Source organism: Copadichromis virginalis, linkage group LG8 (assembly GCF_057382275.1).
Source record: "Copadichromis virginalis isolate Kocher_CV1m ecotype Utaka linkage group LG8, C_Virginalis_male_GT1.1, whole genome shotgun sequence".
Lineage (NCBI taxonomy): Eukaryota > Metazoa > Chordata > Actinopteri > Cichliformes > Cichlidae > Copadichromis > Copadichromis virginalis.
The window spans coordinates 25,588,103-25,608,736 of NC_140625.1; the positions used below are offsets into that span (position 1 = coordinate 25,588,103).

General features: G+C 40.3%; 1 protein-coding gene across 5 annotated transcripts in view; it reads right to left on the minus strand.

Annotated features, from left to right (window-relative positions):
• tanc2b (tetratricopeptide repeat, ankyrin repeat and coiled-coil containing 2b) overlaps nt 1–16,891 on the minus strand; it is a 174,122-nt gene extending 157,231 nt beyond the window's left edge. For all 5 annotated transcript variants that reach the window (XM_085466765.1, XM_085466764.1, XM_085466763.1 and 2 more), the window contains exon 1: nt 16,431–16,891. The gene's annotated coding sequence lies outside the window, so the exon portion shown is untranslated. The remainder of the gene's footprint in view (nt 1–16,430) is intronic.
• Nucleotides 16,892–20,634: the final 3,743 nt, after the last annotated feature.

Here is a 20,634-nt window from a genome sequence, read left to right on the forward strand (position 1 = left end):
GTGAGCACCAGTTGCTATGGGAAAACCTGTATTCCCTGAGCAGCTGGTGAGTGGTTACAAGAGGTTGTTTGCCGTTCGTAAATGAAACTGGTTACAAAGAGATATATGTTGCCGTGCACGTAAACCTCACAATTACTTTGGTTGCTAAGGAGATTGACACAGTGACCTATAGTTTGCATGGAACTACACTTGTCTGTAAACACCAACTACACCCTATGAGGTAGTGAAACTGTTTAAGTTATGCCTTACTGCTACACCTTTACTTTGAAGGTGAACTTTCTCCATTTCCTGCTTTGTGTCGCACATTTTTTTAAAGTTTCTCTACTGTTTGGTGATTGGTTAATGAGTGTTTGCGAACACTAGTGTCATCCATGCACCATGGGTGACCAAAGAAAGGAGGTTTTTGGAACTCCCCTGTATTTTTTCACCAATTTCACTTACACCAACCTCTAGGAAACTCTTAAAGCTGGCTGGAAAATACACGTTTTCCCCTCGGCCTGTGTAACTGAGGCCTAAACCAACTTTCTTCTGTTTTACTGGTCTAGCAAGTGGCAAGGATTTCTGTGTCCTGGTAGAGCTGTGTGCCAGAGATGCCCAGAGTTGAAATCGATGCCATATGAAGCCAAGAGTATAAAAAATCTGACAGAAACCAAACATTTAGAGCAGCCTGAAGCCTATGCTATTGGCTTACAGGGCTTGGTTGTGCATATCCTGACCTCATTAGAAACACTGATTATGATTAATCTGAGCACCCACCATTACATCAGTGTATGTATATATATATATATATATATATATATATATATATGACAGAAAATAAGGAAAGGCATAACAGAGCCAATTTAAAGTTGCACTGGCCCATAGAGATTTTTGGGTACTTTTTATATTAAGACAGCAGCAGTGAGAAGACAGAAAGTTGGGGGTGGGGTTGTCACATGCAGCAAATGCAACATAGCAGGGATGTGCACTGTACCAAAAAAGCTACATGGAATCATGTTCAATAGCAACTTAACTAGCACACACTTTTGGAGAGAGGACATTACTTGCACCAGTTTTTGTGAAACAAATATTTCCCTAAAAGCTTCCAGTGTGTTTTAATATTTTCATTCAAGCTTTCTGAAGTCCCCATTTCAACTCTCACGTCTCCCGCTGCCATCCTCCAGACTCAATGTAGATAAATTTCCCACATCAACTAAGAAAAAGAAACAGAAGGTCATTTCTGCACAAAAGACAGAAAAGAATACGGCAACACAGTAATCAAGTTTTCTCAAGGGTGTCACGCAGAGTTTGAATACTTTTTTCCCCCCATTTTCTAATTATAGTTTGCACATTGCTCTCTGTAGGGGACACTTTATAAGACTTAATCTGTTTTACACCAACTTGCCAACACATTAATTAAGCTGAGCAAACCAAAAGTCTAAATAAATTACAGCAGGAATCATGGGAGGCAGTAAGAATAACTCCATCATTCTGAGTTAGACGCTTAGAAATATTTTTGTTCTGGGATTTGCAGGCTTAGAGGGGAAATCTAAATAACGTCTGTGATGCTATGCTTGGGGTAACATTTGACTTTTTTAACTGAAAGCAAACATGAAAGCCCACATCGTGATCTTTAAATAAAATGTCATCTCCTCTATCAAACACTATTTTTTAACTGCAATTTTTCTTACTGTGAATTTATCTGACATAACATTTCCAAGGAGATCTGGTTATGCGAGTTTAGTGCGTATGCAAGTGAAACAGTCTGCAGAAATACAGCTAATGGTTCGGGGTTAGAGAGAGCTAGCAGAAGCCATAGAAAGCCACTCCCCTTGTCACTCCAATCCAGAAGGGTCACATTGTTTGGGCAGCTGCCCCCCAGCAGATGATGATTAGAAGAGAAAGAAGGGCGAAACACGTCCCTGTGCTGCTTGTCTGGTTTAGAAAGATACGGCTTGTTGCGGCTAAGCCTGGTGCACAAAATGAAAAAACATCCACAGAAATCCTAATCATCTGGCAGAATAAAAAGTAAATTCTCTTTTGTCTGCTGGGCTTCTGTGTTATTAGCCGAACAGGCCAAGAAATAAGATCAAAACAAATTATGTGACCAACACACTAAGTCCCCATTTCACTGATAAATAAGGCATTTAAGCTTTCCCTCTCATCTCCTCCTCAAAGGCCATGAGTGTTTCAGCTTTCATGTAATACAAATGCCTCTGTGTAAAGGCTAGCACTTCATTTTTGCCTTTTCAAGCTAACATCATGAAGAAGCCACTGTTCTGTCCAATTTGAGAAACGGGTACTCAAACAAACTTGCCTGCAGCTACACGCTCAGAGAGTAGGGTCGTTTGGCCCCGATCGCATTTTCCATTTCTGAGATATCTAGGACAAAAAACACATGATAACCTAACATCACTTACAAATATTTAAATAAATCACCAATTAAAATGAGTAAAAACCAATTAAGACAGGTGATGGAGAGAATAAGCAATGCAAACTAATATGGTGGGCTCTTTAATTACATGCTGTAGACTAATTTAGAGTAAACTTGGTACAGTTATTAATTTTATGCCCCCGACTCAGGTCACATAAGAGGCAATGAAATTCAAATTAGTTTTAGAAATAGAAACAAACAAACTTTTTAAAAATAACAAAAGAATTTTTTCAATCCATTATAGGTGAGATGCACGGTATCAAAGCATAGGAAGCTATTTTTGGCTGCTCCCTTGCCACTAGGGGTCACCGCAGCAGGTAGCTCCACCTGTTTGATTTGGCAGAGTTTGATGCAAGACGCCCATCCTGACATAAACCCCACAGGGATTTGTGTCTCTGGCTGGAATCGACCGAGCGACCTTTCACTTGTCAAGCGAAAGGTCGCTGGCAGCTGGAAAACTGTAGTAGCATTCAGTAAAGGTCCCACTTTATCACTTGTTGTTCACAAAGAGCCAGTCAAGAGCTGAACCACGAAACATATGAGCAAATTTACTCATTATATGATGTAAGTAAGTGTAATTAAATCTAAGTGTAAGTAAAGCTGCAATGTTTCAAACCTTGCATAAGTATAGCAGAAGTTTACCTGCAATGGGCAAGAGGTGTTTTAAACCTCATTTTGGGCCAAAGTAACTAAAGTCTTTTCTTGGAATTAAACTTAGGGAATTCTCCCCATTCATTTAGATAGCCTTGGTCCTGTTTACATGAAATAACTGCCTGAAGAGGTTACCAAGATGGCTGCTGAGTGTCTTCTGCTTCTAGAATGGCATCTTTGCAAACCTTGGTCATGTCATTAGCAAACACTGTTACCGCGCAGCATGCAGCCTCCTCAGCTTACATGCTGCTGTGCATAATGAACGTAATGAACACAGGACACCTGTCCACATAGCAGTTACACCCGTCCACCATCTGCATAAATTTAACCAACACTTTTCAACTTTTGCTACCACTGGTCAGTGTTTAAAAGACGTTGGTGAATTCTAATGTGGTACAGTTGTAACAAATCGGTCTGTGAAATTTCTTCCCTCCTAGATATTTCACGATCAGGTGCAAGCGCACAGTGGAAACATTTAGGAACCACTGATTCAGCCACATAAAGCCACTGAGGTGCATAAAAGTCGGCAACGCTGTTGACTCAATTAGTGCAGAGTTCCAAACCAGCTCTCGGTGTTGCCAAAGAGCTCTTGTAGGTGCAACGTGCAGGTGATTTATAGGTACAAAAATCCAACATGACCACATAGGCTTTGTATCCAAAAGTACTTCATCACCTGCTCTCACCCACCATACTGCAAAAATAAAAAGCATCAGAGACAATGCTGCTGCCTACTGCAAGTCAGGCCCATTAGTCTTTTATCTACAACTTCTAACATAAATCTACTCTCATCAGAAGACAACAAGGCATTTCCCCAGAAATGGATGTGTAAGTGCTGCACAGTTGCTTTTTCCCCCCCATTACTTTTCCAAGACCAAAATGCAATTTCTAAAGTGACAGTCTGGCCTTTAATCCTAATCTGGTGCAGCACTCTTTCCAACACTCACCTTCTTCAGCATCCTTTAAGCACAGATGACCTTTATTCCCAGGCCCAAAATGAGAAATGGTGCCTCTTGTGCCGAGATTTCAGCTCATTAAAACATGTTGCTAATGCTGCCTTGTGGGGAGCCATCAGAGAGAGGCTTAAAAGCACTTTATGCCATCCAAGCACAAAGGTTTTGGACTGCTTTGTCAGAAGAGCCAAAACTAGATATACAAGTATAAGCTGTAAAACAACACAAACACCTCCAGCACCTACTTAAGAAATCAGCTGCCTATGTGCTTAACGTTTTATCACAGGAAACAAAAATAGAACATCTGAACAGCAGCTCGGCAGGTGTGCTGCGCTTTGAGTTGGAGGTACATGCTCGAATGACAATGTTTCATGCCTTTATCGAATCACGCTGAATTATGAGACATCAAGTTTAAAATGCTACGAACCTCCTAAACAAACACATGCCATCTGCTGGTCTACACTCAGCAAAGCTTGAAAAGTCTGCAACAGCTATTTTGAGCTTCATCTTATAATCAAGATGTTAATCAAGATGAATGAAACGTTTAAGCAAACACAGTCTGTAAGCCGTCCTGGCAGAAGAGCTGAAGCCTCCACAGCATGGCGAATGGGATGTGGTTAGGCAGCTGGCTTAAAGCATTGCCCAGGATTAGCCCCTTTCTTAGAATTCATCTCATTACTGCAGTTACATCTCATAAAAGGGTGGGTGATGAAGAAATATTACTCAGTTGCTAATATTGCAGCTAAAGTAGAGCCCCCTGTGAAATATGTTTCCGCCTCTCTTTTTATATCTAGACACCAGACATACACATGGAGGAAGCATAAAGACTGACAGTCCAAAGCAAGAACATGAATGAGCAGAGTTACTGCTAATTTTCTCAGCTTTTAATGGCTCTCCAGCCTGAAAATAAACATGAAAAAGCACAGTGTATATATAATGTGACTCACAGGAAACACTGACCGTGTCACTAGCCAACTACCTCTGTGACTCCACGTTAAAAATGTATGCTTCAAGGCCTTCTGTGTCTTGTTTGCTTAATGAAGACAAGACATAATATAGTTTCCTTGGAACTGGCATTAACACTCTGTGGGGTTTTCAGCTGGATATCAATTAGAGGCTCATTAGACGTTTAGAGACGGCAGTCTCTCTGGCTTCCTGTCGCCCACTGTGAAAGTAGCTGACCCTAACCTTGAGGGAAGGCTGGTTCCCTGTGTCCTTTCAGCCCTGGATAAAGAGCCATCAAGGAACTGCGTAAGCCATGCTTCCTTTAAATCTTGCCAATCAGAAATCACATCGCTTAAAATTAGAAACATGTGCCTGTGAGACGTAAATGGGAAAAGCAACGATTTTGCTTGTCCAAACAACATGAATCAACTAGTTAGGCTATCGCATATTCTACAGACATCTAATAACTGATCATAGTGCCCAATATTGGTGTGATATCAGAATTAGCATATCTGCTCATCCACTTTGTTAGTACGGTTTCGGCTGCTCAGGAACAGAAAAAGCAATAGTCTTGTCGATCACATGACACAGACTCAGTGCAAATAGACATGGTCAAGATAATCTAAGGAAGTTCAAACCAAGCATCAGAATGGGGAAGAAAGGTAATTTGACTGACTTTGAAAGTGGAGTTAGTGCCAGATGGGATAACAGAGAAAATATCCAGTGAGTGGCAGACCTCTGGGTCTGCCTTGTTGATGCCAGAGGTCAGCATGCAGTGCTACATGTACAGATTGTTGAGAGTGTTGCGATGTAAAGTGTTCGACGCAAAGAGAAATGCATTTAGTGCAGTCTGCGCGCTGTGTATTTGCATGTTCACTCATCCAGGCACATGCAGCTTCTCTTTATCCATGTGTAGTTTGGGGCAGAGGTGATGTGGAGTATTTTTAGACACACTCAAGGGGGGACTGTGTGTCCTGACTGCTAACACAATGAGCCCTCATGCCTGAACAAGGACATATTTTGGAGACTGGAGGCTAAAGCAGTAGACCACTCCCCTACCTTGAAAACAAGCCACTTTTTATTAAAATGAGCTCCAGCGTTCTGTAAAGAAGGTCATTTATTGGTTAACTCACAATATTTCGCTTTATCACACAAGCACAGATTCTTTAAATACAGAGTTAGATTAGCTTGCATTCTACTTACATTACTCTAAGTTTTAAAAAGAATACAGAGTGGTAGAAGCATGCCCCAGTAGAGCCAGAGCTGAGACTTTTCATTGCAAAGGACAAACCCATGCAGCTGCAGGGATTGTGGTCAGTAAACTAACATTTGCATGAACTGAGAAAAAATCTTTTTGATCTGCAGGTGCTTTCCTTTCTCAAATTTATGTTCACAAAGTGTGCGTGGCTTACCCATGTTGGTCTCAGTAAAATACAATAGTTTCGCTTAAAGGAGTCTTAAAAATAGCCTGCACGCTGTGCCACGTAGCATTACAGGGCTCCACACTGACAGTAAGCAGAGAAAGGGCCACTTCACTTAGCTACGAGTCCTTCAATCAACAGTTGCTGCTTGAAGGCAGTGCATTCAACATACTCAGTCAAGCATTATGTCTACAAAATTGCTTCTTTTGAAAACTTATACTGTACGTTAACATTTTTTATGCAGTTATTGCAACAGAAATCTGTACAAGTTCAAACTACTACCTTGAAATGCTTTTGTGGGGTAATAGTTTCCAGCGCCAGCCTTCCTGTGTACTCAATTAGAGCTCAAACAGATACATTTTTATTCTACTTGTACTTAGTAACATACCGTGACCACAAGTTCAACAATGTTTAGTTTAGCCTACTTTATTTACTGGAATTTAAACTTTCTTGCACAATTCACCTTTTTTACCATCAAGTGCCCCCTAGTTCAAGTGACGACGATGATCACAATGATTTATCCCACTATAACCTGTAGATCGATAAAGATACAAAAAATTACCATTGGATTACTGGAACAGCATCAATATCATGATGTCCCATCGTAGGCAGCGGGAGCCTGGAATGTCTGCAAGCGATCAGCAGTTAAGCTGGGAACACACTGGAAGCAATTTGATAGTTGCACATCACTCTGAAGCTCAAGGCTGGTCACTCGTGGACATTCCAGGCTCCGGTTGCCGGGTAATCCTCTAATGTATTTGCTTCCAGGATATTTATCAATCTCACCGCAACAGTTACTTTGCTTGTAGTCACAGAATGTCATTTACTTATATGCTTTCTGATTGCCACATTGCTGCGAAACATTTACAGTATGTACTTGACTTTAATTTTCTCTTCTTCCCTGTAATACTGAAAATGGTATGAAGTATTTTCCTGGGTATCAGTAACAAGTTTGACATTCAAGTATCATTGAAACCACAATTACTGCACACAAGTTGATGGATCTCAGTTGAGCAGGTAGAACTGCCTTGTTCTTTTTTCTTTTTAAAAGTTATGTACATTTTTTTCAAGCTGCATGTAATCTATTTTTAATCAACTTAAGCCAGGCAAGCCTCTGGGTTTGTGATACACTAGCAAAAATATATTTTCTTTTTTTGGCACTCTTTGGTGCTGCATACAGAAAAAAAATCATTAGGGATTTGTTTTGATCTCTCATTCTGCAATTGTTCTAATCACTGTTGATTATATATTGGTCGAAAATATATTCAATATTTATAACTGGAAAAAAAGGGGGGGGAAATGAAAGGTACACAGTCCTCCACAGAGACCAATGTGTAAAGAAATTCATAAGTATCTTTTTCCCCCCAGGCTCCATCGCTCTACTGGGTTTCATAAAAATTGTCGAGGCAATTTTTGCTTAATCTGACAGTAAAAATAGACGAATCCCACTGAATGTACACCTTGTGTCATTCAATTTTATATTGAATCAGACTGTAGGACAGTGAGAGAAACCCAGAAGCTGTACTGGAAACCTGAAGACTTGTTTACTGGAAAGAAATTATAGGGATTTGGTGACACAAACTGGGCAAACCAGAAAATACAATAGAATAGCCTGCTTACTGCTGATAAGAAACTAATGTCATCAACTCACAGGAATGTGTAAATACTCAAAATATCCATGGTACACCAACTGATTTAGCACGCCAGAGGTCAGGGTTCAGCAACTTAAGCTCATTCTTGAGAGATTTAAGGTCACATGAAATGCTTTGAGAATAAACGTCCACTATTGTCCTTTAAACAGGGGTTGACAAAATCGTTTAAATACTACTAAAGTTAGAGCAGTACAGGCTAGGGCTAAAGTGCAGTAGAATGTGGTCAGAAGCCAAATCAAAGTCCAAAACGTTCTGGGACTCAACCCATAAAAATGTGTCTGAGAGCACCCCTTTAAGGTTATTTTGTGCCTTCTGAAGCACCTCTAGTGCTTCTATTCATCCCCCAACAAGGCCTACCAATGACTCTTGGGTCCATGTTCTGATCTGCTAAGATAATCTTCAATATTAAACTTTGATGTTTACCACAGATGTTGATATTTACTTTCTGGACAAGTTTGAGGTCCACGCTGTGCAGATGTACATGTGGTAAGAAAGAGACTTCCATGGACAGGAACAGGACATGCAAAAGTAACGATGGAAGACATGCAGAGGTGCACAGGAAGTTGATCTTTAAGTGGAGACCAACTGCATTTAAATAAGAATGCTTTCCTTATTTGTCGTGCTTTCGGATGTATGATAAGCACTGACATGAAAGATCTTTATCAGAGCATAAAAAAAAAGATGCTTCTGTAGTTGTCAAGCACAGCGGTTCCACCATGTTAAACACTCGTCACACGTAGCAGAGTATGAACACAGCTGAGCAGACAGTGGTGCAGCGTCACCATGGCAAAAAAAACAAAGGCATTTTCACTTTCTCTACAACCTTAACCACCTGTACATATGTATTTATACAACATGTATAACAATTAGAGAATTAGTATCTGTATCAAGATTGAGATGGGTCTGCACCCTAATAGCAGGGTTCTGGTTGGTCTGTATTTTCTCCAGCCACTGGAATTCTTTTTCTTACTGTATTTTATTCATTGTAGTTCCTAAATACAAAGGGTATCATTGACAACAATTCTGTCTCTGGACTCTCAACAATGCTACTTTTCATAAAACTCCTATTCTCTACACTCCTACTCTTATCGTCACACCCTGCTTTAGCACACAAAGCAAGTGAAGGCAGCTGTATTAACAACAAGGAGCCCACTATATTCCACAGACACAAAAATGCCTGTAAAATTATAATGAACTTAACCCATTAATGGCTCTTCTCATCACAAAGCTGAGGCACATCTCCCCACACAGAACAATACTGGAGCTATTTAGATTCAACAGAGCACTAGTGTTTCTTTGACAACCTCACACCAGCCCACATATCACAACACAAAGCCTTGGCAGCCACATTGTCAATGTACAAACATTAAGTAGGTGACATGGCGCTCACCCCTATTTGTCTTGTTTTGAACCCCGCGATGGATGGCAAAGACCCCCGTGATCGTCTAACAGTTACGCAAGCTGCTGTCAGCGACGAACTCAAGGTAGAGGAGTTACAACGCCTGGATGATGATGTGTTTGCCGTGTGTGCACAGAAGGTGACAGAGTGAAGACGCTAAAACTAAACATCTTTGGAGTGAGGGGCTAGAGGTCACGGGTTGCTCCTGACAACATTTAAAAGTCGAAGCTGCTGGCATTATGCTGTAGCTGTTGTTCCAGCTATGAGACAAGGCTTTCAAGCCTGATAAATACTCTGTCATTCATCTGCCATCAGCAGCTGGGGCTGACTCAAGCAGCTGCTTAATAGGCTAACAGGGATCTTTGGTTCCCAGGTGGAAGTTTGAGTGGCAGACTGATTGGATACAGCCACACATCCAATCTTTGTTATCTAGAAGCCTGACCATCATGGCAGAACCAGGTAATGTAACGTAATCTAAGAGGTAGCAGACATAAAAGAATGCATGTGCTTCTTAAGCTTGACCAGTAAGAAATGATTAACTTGATTTCATTAAGGTTGCAATGCAGAAATAAGCTCAAAGACTCCAGTGACAGCAGCAACTGCCAGTATGATATATATCTGTGCAAACTACAGGGAGAGCAGCAGAAATGACTTCCCACACATCCCAGCACAGGCTTCTGGTATTCATTCTAATACATCACTCTGAACAGGTCAGCATCTTTCAGACTTTAAAGGCCATTTACAGACACTTCTCTACATTCACACTGAGCCGCCAAAACACCAGAACAACACTGAAATTCTTCTGCAGGAAATTTACTGGCACCCGTGAGGCTTTCCACTACGTCCAAATTGTTTTAATTTACTGTTTACGCTGCAAACACAGTGTGCCAACAAGCCAATTCTCATTATGATGATGACTGTGATTATTAGAAGTAGCTAGCTCTGATGTTTGGCTCCCATCGGTAGATGCTTTGCCCACACAGACTGTGACCTCGACATAGGATTATTTGTGCATTTATTATTTACTATATTTTTTAAAGTAAGTCAACAACGAAAAAGGATGTAGGCTTTGGTGGGGAAACAAAGAAAACTGTAGAAGAGGGTATGAATATCTGACTCCACAAGCAGCCATTTATCCCCATTATCTGTACTTATTTGAAACAGCAAATGTTGTCATACACCTTCTCTTCTGAGACGTGCATAGTTACCACAGTGCTGTAAGTGTATGGTAAAAATCAACTAGTGCAAATAAGCAAATTCTTCTTTTAGATGCACAAAATACAACGTTGAAAGCTGAAAATGCATTGCATCAATATTTATTGATTTAATGTTACAAAACCATAACCGATTGCATCCACTGCAGAAAAAAAGCACTTTCGATCCAGCTGTATTTTTGGTTTCGACGGGCTGAAAGAGCAATGAGCGAAAAACATGTTTGAGAAATACAGACAGTCTTACAAGCACCGTTCTTTGAATCTATTCTGTTTTGACTGTTATGAAACTGTAGACCTGTTTTAATACAAAATACATTTCCCAAAATACTACCACGCTGCCATTGTGGTTTCTTCTGCAGTAACAAAGCCACAGAAATCGACTGTATGCCGTTTGCGGCTGTTTGTGACAAATAAGAGCGCAGAAGTGCTTGATCTTCGACTGCAGCAACAGAGTCGACTCCTAAGACAAAATTTAGGAATTTTCTATTCAAAGCCAGAGTGTGAGTACACTTGTACTTTTCACTGTTAAATTACAATAAAGTAGCAGCATTCAACCCCTATGTACAACAACAACATCTTACTGCTGTATATAATAATTTACTTTTATTGTTCTTAAATGTGCTTTGTTGCCACTGTACTTTTATTTTTGTGTTGTAAAATATAACTGCGTGTCTTTGTGTATGTACTTTGGAGTCTGTTTCTTTTCTTTCTTTACACGTTATCAAATCTGTCAGAAGCCCCCTTCTCTTTGCGCCGCGTGTTTATGGGAACGCTGTTGTGATCAATGTTTTAACAACGACACTGACGATGAACACAAAGCTGTTTAATCGCTGCTGTGCTAAATCTTCACACTGTTCACAGACACAAGAACACAGAAAACATTACATATCCAACCGGTCCAGATTGTAAATAACTGAAATACCTGTCACAACATTTCTGCTGTTCTTCTCTTCTTGTATAAAGTCCTCAAAGACAAGCCATTATAGTATCATATTATCCCAACGAAGCACTTCACTCTCAGACTACGGGGCTTACTTAAGGTTCCTAGAGTGTCCAAATATAGCCTTCAGCTTCTGTGGAAACAGCTCCCAGTTTGGATTCAGGAAAATGGGGATGTCACCAGAGCACTTTCAGAAAATTCTGAATGTAACAGTACTTGTTTTGCTTTAGGACCACAGACACTTTGTGTTGAAAGAGAAGTTAGCACCATCCCTTGGCTCCCTTCTGATGTGGTTAGAGTCAGGCTGAGCACTTTTCACTCCTGATGCCATAGTATGCAACTATTTTAAGTCATTACATTTCATCCAGGTGTCTGTATTTACCGTATTCAACAGTATATTATACAATTTCCTGCATTGTTTAGAGCGAATTGTTACAGTGAACGTGAGAAAGAGTCAAATTATCCTCATTGGAACTCAATTAATGTCACTGACTCCCAGTAAAAGTACAGACAAAAGGATTCCAACAGCTAGGCGCAGCACTGTTTTTCCTGACAGGAAAGCAGAAAGCCCAAGATGAAACAGCCTGGCTTACCTCACAGACTGGTCACTAACAAGGAAGAACAAAGTGCTAAGGAGACGCCTTTTCTGCATCATTATTACATAATCAAAGGGCCACACTGAAATGAGGGACATGCCCGAGCAGACTCCGTCCCTTGTTCAGTGCACCGTCGTTTCTTCCAAATGAGCCAATTTCAGAGTGTTTTACTAACTATCTGGAATATCTTTATCCACAGAGACACCAAGGCTGTTTTTTGCAGGTATAAAGTCAAGTCAGTTTTACTTACATTACTCATAGTTGCAAATTACCCTTGAGGGGCCCAAATGCAATGCAACACCCTGAATTTGAATAAAGAAGAAACCTTGTTAGAGGGGAAAAGAAGAAGACTGAACAGACGGTTACAGATTAGCCCAAAGAATACACATTATGGAAAGTAATGTGTATAATGCTCTCACTGTGGTTTGCTTTGCCTTGCATTTCTAATATGATTTTCTTGTCCACTCTTGGGGCATAAACTGAGTTACTGGCTAAGAAGGAAATAAATTATAGCCAAAATATCAATTTTAATTCTCTTCACACTACATTTTCCCCAAACTGATGATCACTGCCATTTATCCTACAGTACACAAATAAATGGCAGTGTACCCAAAACTAAAAAGCCAAGCATTTTTTTCCCAAAAGGCTTTCCCGGTTTCCTTGACTGCTTTTCCTGATTACAGCAGCATAAAGAGTGCCGTTTTTCCTCACAGCTCAGGGAAATGAATCAAAACATCCCGGAGAACGATACCTTTACTCCCCATACAGGAAACAATCTCACATTTTCAGGGCTGATAAGACTCAGAGAGCAACACCCAGTAGTGTCTGGCTTGCTCGTGGATGCACATCAAAAGAGCCGTTTTACCTCATTAAACAACAGACCTTTTCATATCTGAAAGCACAGTCGAACAGTCGATTCTTTCTCAGGCGGTTAGAAGCCTCTTAATTAACTCCAGCTTCTTTTAAAGTCAGGAGTTAGTCAGATGTCTATACATTACTAAATCGTAAAATAAAGAAAAGCTGTACTTGTGGAGGGGGTGCTCTGCACTAATGTTTTCTACATTCAGTGTAATATTTCATGAAGAAGCACTGCTTGGCCTTGTACACGCTTAGCCTCTTCTCCTGATTTAAACAGTGATTTTCTACATTTCCAAGACTGACTTTCACTGACCCACAGAATACGAATGTGCTCAAGCATTTCAGCCGAGGGATTAGGCGGAAAGATCGATAATCGCACTTCTACTAGAAAGAGGCTTTCTGGTTATGAAGAAGTCAATTTCACCTCCTCTGTAAAAATGTCCCACAGCTGAATTACATTAAAATGCATTGAGACTAGAGTCAATATGGGGGGGAAAGGAATTTGTATGACTGAGCTGTCCATCAAATTAAACAAAAATAATGTATTATTTGTCCAAGCCTACAACAGTCTGATATGAAACCCCAATGACAAGGACAAGATCCTTAAAAAAGGACTTGTTATATGAGCCTGACTTATTATATATGCAAAGTAAAGTAAAAACCCGAGTTAGTCATATGTAGCCAAAGTCTGTATACAAAAGATGGCAGCAACCAAGGTAACATAACCTTTGTGCACTACTGTTTTAGAGCCTCAAGTGACCATATTTGGATAAGAGGGTGGAGTTCTTGGCAGATACTACTCTTGTTGTACTAATGGACTGAGCAATCAACGCAGCTTGTAAAGCTGTGCACATGTGTAGTAAAAGCAATAACTGCAGGAAAACTGAAACCATATAAACATCATCTTAGGGCAAAGTCTTCTGAGGCAGTTTTTATTGTGTTTGACAAGCAATACCATACATGCATTTTATGTGCCTGAGATTATTGAGATTCATTTAGAAAAGGGCTTCAAAACAGCCACATGCATGAATGTCAAGATGGCTGCTAAAGTTAGCATTCTTTAATTGATTAAAGTCACGAAATTGCATTAAAATTGGTCCAAAATGCATATTGCTACTGCCCATCACCCGGGATGTGGTTGCTACCCCATGCCCAACCCTTCTCCTTTTTCATCCGGGTTTGGAACCGGCAATGGCGGAGTCCAAAATGCATAAACTCCACAAATTCTGGATATTTAACAGGTTAATGTTAATGAATCCATGTTGTGGTAGGACATTCAGTATAAACACATCTCTCAGATTAAATGAACCAGTGTGGAGGATTTCATCCACATACTGAAAACACTTTGTCACCCCTCACTCCTCAAGTGTGTCGAACATATGGACACTATACAGAAACAGCAGTGCAGTATGGCAGGTTTTGTGGAAGAGGAAACTCACCATATGTAGATATAAAGCGCTCAATGCAAGCCAAAAAAACTACCATTCATGTTTTACATACAATGAAATCACATGTTTTGACAATCCACCCTTTTGTTTTAGCCTCTATGGATAGTTAGCGCTTTATAAATACCAGGATGTAAGCCATTTACCCGACAGATGCGCAGTGGAAGAAGGTAAACATCTCTATCCGCACGTTAATGTGTTTAGTGTTTTCGTGAGCACATTTCTATTAAGAATTATTCACTAAGATGCAAATAAGAGGCAAACTGGGATTTTATCTTCCGTGTAAATTCAATTTCTAGCATGGCCGATTGATTAATGATACACTAAATGTGAAAATTATTAACTCTTTACAATAAATTACTTTCACTGTGCTAACAGTGTTTTAGAGGGGAGCCTCTTTGGGTTAGGTTTGATTAAACGACATAGCACAGGTTTTATTTATGATTCTTGAGTTCAGTGAAGGACTTGAGGGCTGTTTTGTGTCAACTTAAGGTGCAGAGAAATCGTTTTGCTACAGCAGAGCCTTTTTGTTTTGACCTTTGGCCGGTCGGTGAGGAAGAACGGAGGGACTGTGTTGGCTCGGACTGTGGAAAACAAGGCTTTGCCACAGTCCCCCCTTCAAGCAGGGAGAGATAAGCACGGAAAGACAAAAAAGTTTAGGGCTGGTGGGCTAAAAAAAGAAAAAAAACATCATGATCTCATAATGGAAAACCGCCACACTGTGTGTGAACTCACATATGTGAGTGAGAAGCGGGGTAGCAGGAGAGAAGCAAAACTAGCGCATGTCGCTGATGTGATGAGAGAACGCTTTGAGGATGACTGTCTTTTATCTATGGTGAGTCGAGCTGACAACCAAGAACTTGAATAGCAGAGCACAGCGAGACAGCAGTCATCTGCAGCCTCATACAAAAACCATGAGTGCTGGAACCAAATCTTACTACTCTGCAGTCTATTTTTCTGATAAATGCTTTATCACAGCACTTCTCTGCCGCTATAAAAGCGACGCCTTGCAATTGTAAAACTGTGTGTAAACTATATGGCCTAAAAATGACATTTTCCTCCGTGAAGGCTTTTTGTCGCTTTACAGATCTTCACCATGTTAAAATCAGAGCCGTAAAACTGTGAAACAACAAATCTGAAGTTTTCACGACCGAAAACAGACTTACTTTCTTCCACATAAGGTGCTGAATGGTGATCATAGGGAAATAAATGTTTTCCCCTTCCAAACAACAGACATTACACAGATTAGCTGCCTTTGCTGAAACATACTATTACCACATAAGTTCCTGTAGAGAAGGACCAGATGTCAGATAATAGGCTGTGCTGTGAAGTAGGTGTTGGCCTGGAGCCATAGAGCAAGTAAGAACAGCTTCTTCCATATATATCTCTTTGCTTTATGGACAGCCTGCTGGCTGGGTGGGCGACCGCCTTATACCTTGAGACTGTTAGAAGATGCCATGTGTGTAATCTACTCTCCATACAAGATAAATATATTTGTGTAATTGAGTAGATAATAGGCCTAACTTTTAAAATCAATACACCCTGTTAAAGAGAGTGAGAGCAAGGTCTGTGGTGCCTATCCCTGGTCTTTAACTGATAAGCCTATCAATATATTAAAGCAATAAATCATTTCATGTTAGAGGAAAACACAACAATGTGCTTCAAAGTTCTGATATTAAAGTAAATGAATCACATATGCTGCGGGGTAGGGGGCTGCTTGTTAGTGAGTACAAAGGAACAGCTAACTCTATCTCATTAAACACTACGCTGGGTTTTTATTGGCTTACTTGAATGGCTTGGCTTCCACTGTAAGCGGCTGAGAGGTATTGGCATTACAGGTTATAGATCGGCTGCTGCAGGAGCATGACACTTCTAAGACATTTCCATTCAAGACATAATAAAACTTTAAAATGGCAATAGGTGCAGCTCTGAAAGGGATGGGTTACCTTTTCTAGACTTGAACCTTTGTTTTTCTGACCAGCTTTGGCATCACAGTCGTTTCTTCTCTGCTGCTGCTGTTGCTCCGGTTCCCTGTCTGCTTGCTGATGCTGCTGCTGCAGCGCTCCGTGCGGCTCCTCACTCCAAATTACCAGTCTGCGCGTTTCCAGTCGCTCCGAAATAGCTTACAGAGAGTGACTCCGAAAATAACTGCACCGATCAAAGCGGCCACATTCAGTCCAAACGCAGGGTGCAGTCACAGTAGCGACACCCCGGGGTGCTCCCGGCGAAAGCTCGGTCTGCAGCAGGTAGCAGAGCCGGACTCACGGCTGCTTCTCGCCCACCCAGCGTGTCAAGCGTCTGGGCCATTCACAACTAAAGTCATGCGTATCTGCGTGTATGTGTGCGTGTGGAGCAGTGAGACAGTCAGTGCCCAGTGCCACGCAGCGCCGCAACATGGTGCGATGCCCTGCCTACCACTGCATCAAGTCAGCCCGATTCATCAAGTACACCACATCCGGCTGTGCCTTTCAAAGTAAAACACTCAACGGTCTCAGGACCTCAGGAAGCGCTTAAACCAAAATTAAAATGTGCTTGGAAAATCTTCATTTGGTGTTTGTGATTAGTGCCATCTTATTATACATTTAAAAAAAAAAACTTGAACCAGGCGAACAAACTGAGCACCGGAGCAACATACGGCGGGAGGGGGGTTGAACTCAGTTCTGAATTATTTATGCTGAAAGGAGCCAATAATACCTAAATCATTCATAATTATTCAAGAGAAACAAGGTCGATGCCAATCAAACCTCCATTCATTCCCCCAGAAGACCATGGCATCTGACATTTAACATGATAGATGGAGGGAGACGCAGGCAAGTGTCAGACATTATCCTGATCCTTTTCTTCCATCAGTCAATGAAAGAACAGGTTTATCAGCCAGAGTAACAAATGGGGTAAAATTAACTCTACACAGCGCTTGATTGTGGCATATAGCTACAAGTTAAATCGATCTAAATCTATTCAGAGCTTAAAAAAAAGTGAAGTCAAACGCAGTGTATGCTGAAAGCATATTTTAGACAGAAAGAGAAACATTTAGTGCAACGTTTAAATGTTTGGGAGATTGATTATCTTGTTTTTCTGCTTCTTATTTATTTATTTAGTCATGTAACTGTAAAGGGCAAATAGATGGGCAAAAAAAATGCATGCCTCCGGACACTGAAAATGAATTACTAGATGGAGCGTTTGAATCATTTATATCGAATGTTTAATTTATCAACTTGAATAATTGCATTGACATTTCACTTCACGTGAAATTGAATCAGTTGACTTGAATAACTTTTTATTTAGGCCTATTCTAGTGGAGAAAACACATTTCCAACACTGGTCAGGCTTCATGGACATGAATACATGTCGCTATTTAAAATGTATCTTGTACAGTAATTAGTAAAAACAACCAAGAGAAGACTAGTAGAAGTACAATTAGTACAAGTGTTAGAGAAATAAACACAAGGCACACATAGGGTTAAAGCAAATACCTCCTGAAATTTCCCTCAACGAGTTGCACCTCAGCGGGACACTTTTGGTAGCCATCAACAAGATTCTGATATAAAATTCTAGCTGAATATTTTACCACTCTTCTTGGCAGAATTGCAAGAGTTCATTTAAACTGCCTGGGTTCATAGTATGGATCCAACCTTTAAGCATAGTCCACACACTTTTCAGTAGGGTTGAGGTAGGGGTTTTGGCAAGGTCATTCAAGAAATGTAATATTAGCTTCTATTACCCATTAAAACCAGGTTTGTATATGTATATCCCGTTGGAACACCTAACTGTGTTCAAATTTCAGCTGTGTAGCTGGTGATAAAAGAAAGATGTTCTCTTTCATCTAATTGTATGGGGAGAGGTTTTATTTGGGGATTCCTGATATTGAATTTGCTGAGTCATGGTAAATGTTTAGGCACCAGTTTGTACCTTTTCTGCATGAATTTATCGTGGAAATTCATGAACCGAGTAATTAATTAAAATACAAAATGATATATTCCAGAAAGGCATTCTTATCACTTTTGCACACATATTTACTCATATCAGGCCAGGTCTTTTTGTTGGGGAGAAATAACCTGCTGAAAATGTCACTTGCTCATTTGACTTTAGGTTCTTAGTGCAGTTTCTGTTTTTCATCACATTCAAAACATGTCACATGATCTTTGATGATTTTAATAAGCCAAAAAATCTCTGCTTTCTTATTAAGTTTGACTAAAAACAAGACGATAAGGCAACAGGTCTTATGCATTATTTAACAAACCAGCAATAATCATTGTGAATGCAAACTGAAAATGGCCTTTTATGTGGGGGGGGGGGGAACGAAGCCTTGATACTGACTTACTAGTCCTTGTTTTGAGAGGTTATATTGTTCCGCTGCAGACTGAGATCATAACACCGTGTTTGCATGTGCCACTGATAATGAAGTTTACCACAAAAGATTTTATGGCAGTATGAACTGAAAATGTTAGTAAGTGAGTAAAACAAGACCTGCTCATGTCTGAGGTACTGCTGTCGTGTTTAATAATATCACAAAGGGGTTTTTCTTTGTAAGAACTCGATTTATTTTGTGTCTCGATTGGATTAATATTGGGGGGCATATTCTCGGCATCATTCCAGAAATCTGCAGTCAGGGCTATTTAAGCAGTCTTTAAGAGAGAAAGCAACCATTTTCTACCACACTTGACACTTTACAGAAAAACATGACAACATAATTTATCTCAGCTTATAAGCCATGTAACTAAACACATCCATCAGTATGCACACTAACTAACAAACATGCCAAAACAGACATTTGTACACAAAAGGTATTCTCTCGCCAATTGGTAATGAGAAATACCTGACGGGTTCCTGGAAACTGGCTTTGGTGTGTGTGTGTGTGTGGGGGGGGGGGGTTTCTACAGTGTACTCACACACAGTGTGATAGATGAGGTGGTCACAGATAGAGCTCCCCTCACCTCTAGAAACACATATGCTCCCACTGGCACTGAATCAAATCCTGCCAGAGCTTTCTTAATCTCTGTCTTCCCCTGGACTTTCCCATCTGTCTGAATATAAAGAATGAAAACAGTAGAGGTGAGTGTGGAGCCCACTCTAGCCCACTGCAAGAGGAGGTAAGATTAACTGGGACTAACACAGGATTGCAGAGGGATCAGCAGAGTTGTGGGGAGCCAGAGAAGGAAGAGAGTGGCTCAGTGAACCTGCTGGCCCTGGATTTCTTATGCTAATCTACTGGGGTTGTAGCTCACCTCAAATTTGTCTGATGTTATGCCAGTGTGAGAGATCCTTTTATCAGCTGCACATGAGTTCTGTATCATAAAGGAGCCAAAACACTCTCAAATTTGAAGTTACAGATTGGCCTCCATTATCACTCACATAAAGGAAAGAAAGCTTTATTTCAACACTGTCAATAAAACAATATACTGGCTAAAACAATTAGTCTGAAGTGCACCTAAAATTATTTTAAACCCAACAACAAAACTTCATGTGCATTATAGTGATGAAAAAGTGTGTCCAATTGTTTAATTATATCTTCACAAGTAATCCATTAAAACTGTAAATGTTTTCATGGTAGACAAATAGACAATTTCCAGCTGTCGTCTCAGATGTTAAATTAAAAAGAATAAAACATAAACACCATCATTTGAAGCCATTAGCGTAAAGCAAGGAAAAGCTTAAGAGGATAGAAAAAGTAGCTGAATGAATGTAAATGTAAAACATTTGTTTCTAAACATCAACAAAACAGAGGAAGTCAGAACAGGTGAAATATTCCGTGTCTGCAGCCATCCGGGAAAAAAACGGCGGAAGCTCTGTCACGTGTGAAAAAAAAATATATATGAGCTGTTTATTCCAGTTAATCTAAAACTGTTGAATATTGGCTTTGCAACAACTCTTTGAACTTGTCTTGCTAAAGCTTTAATTTGATCATAATCAAAGACAAACTTGCCAATAAGTAGTCATCTTGGTCGTATTTTCAGGCAGTTATTTTAAAATTACTGACTATGCTCCAAAGCAGTTAGCCTATACGTGTACTGTCATCTTTGCTTGGACCAAGGAATTCTTGTTGTCTTAATTGACATTACATCCAGCCAGAGAGCAGCGCTTAATTCTAGTGATTTTGATCAGATGTGACCGTCGTGTCCACATATGCAGGTTTTATTTCCCGTAGAGCGC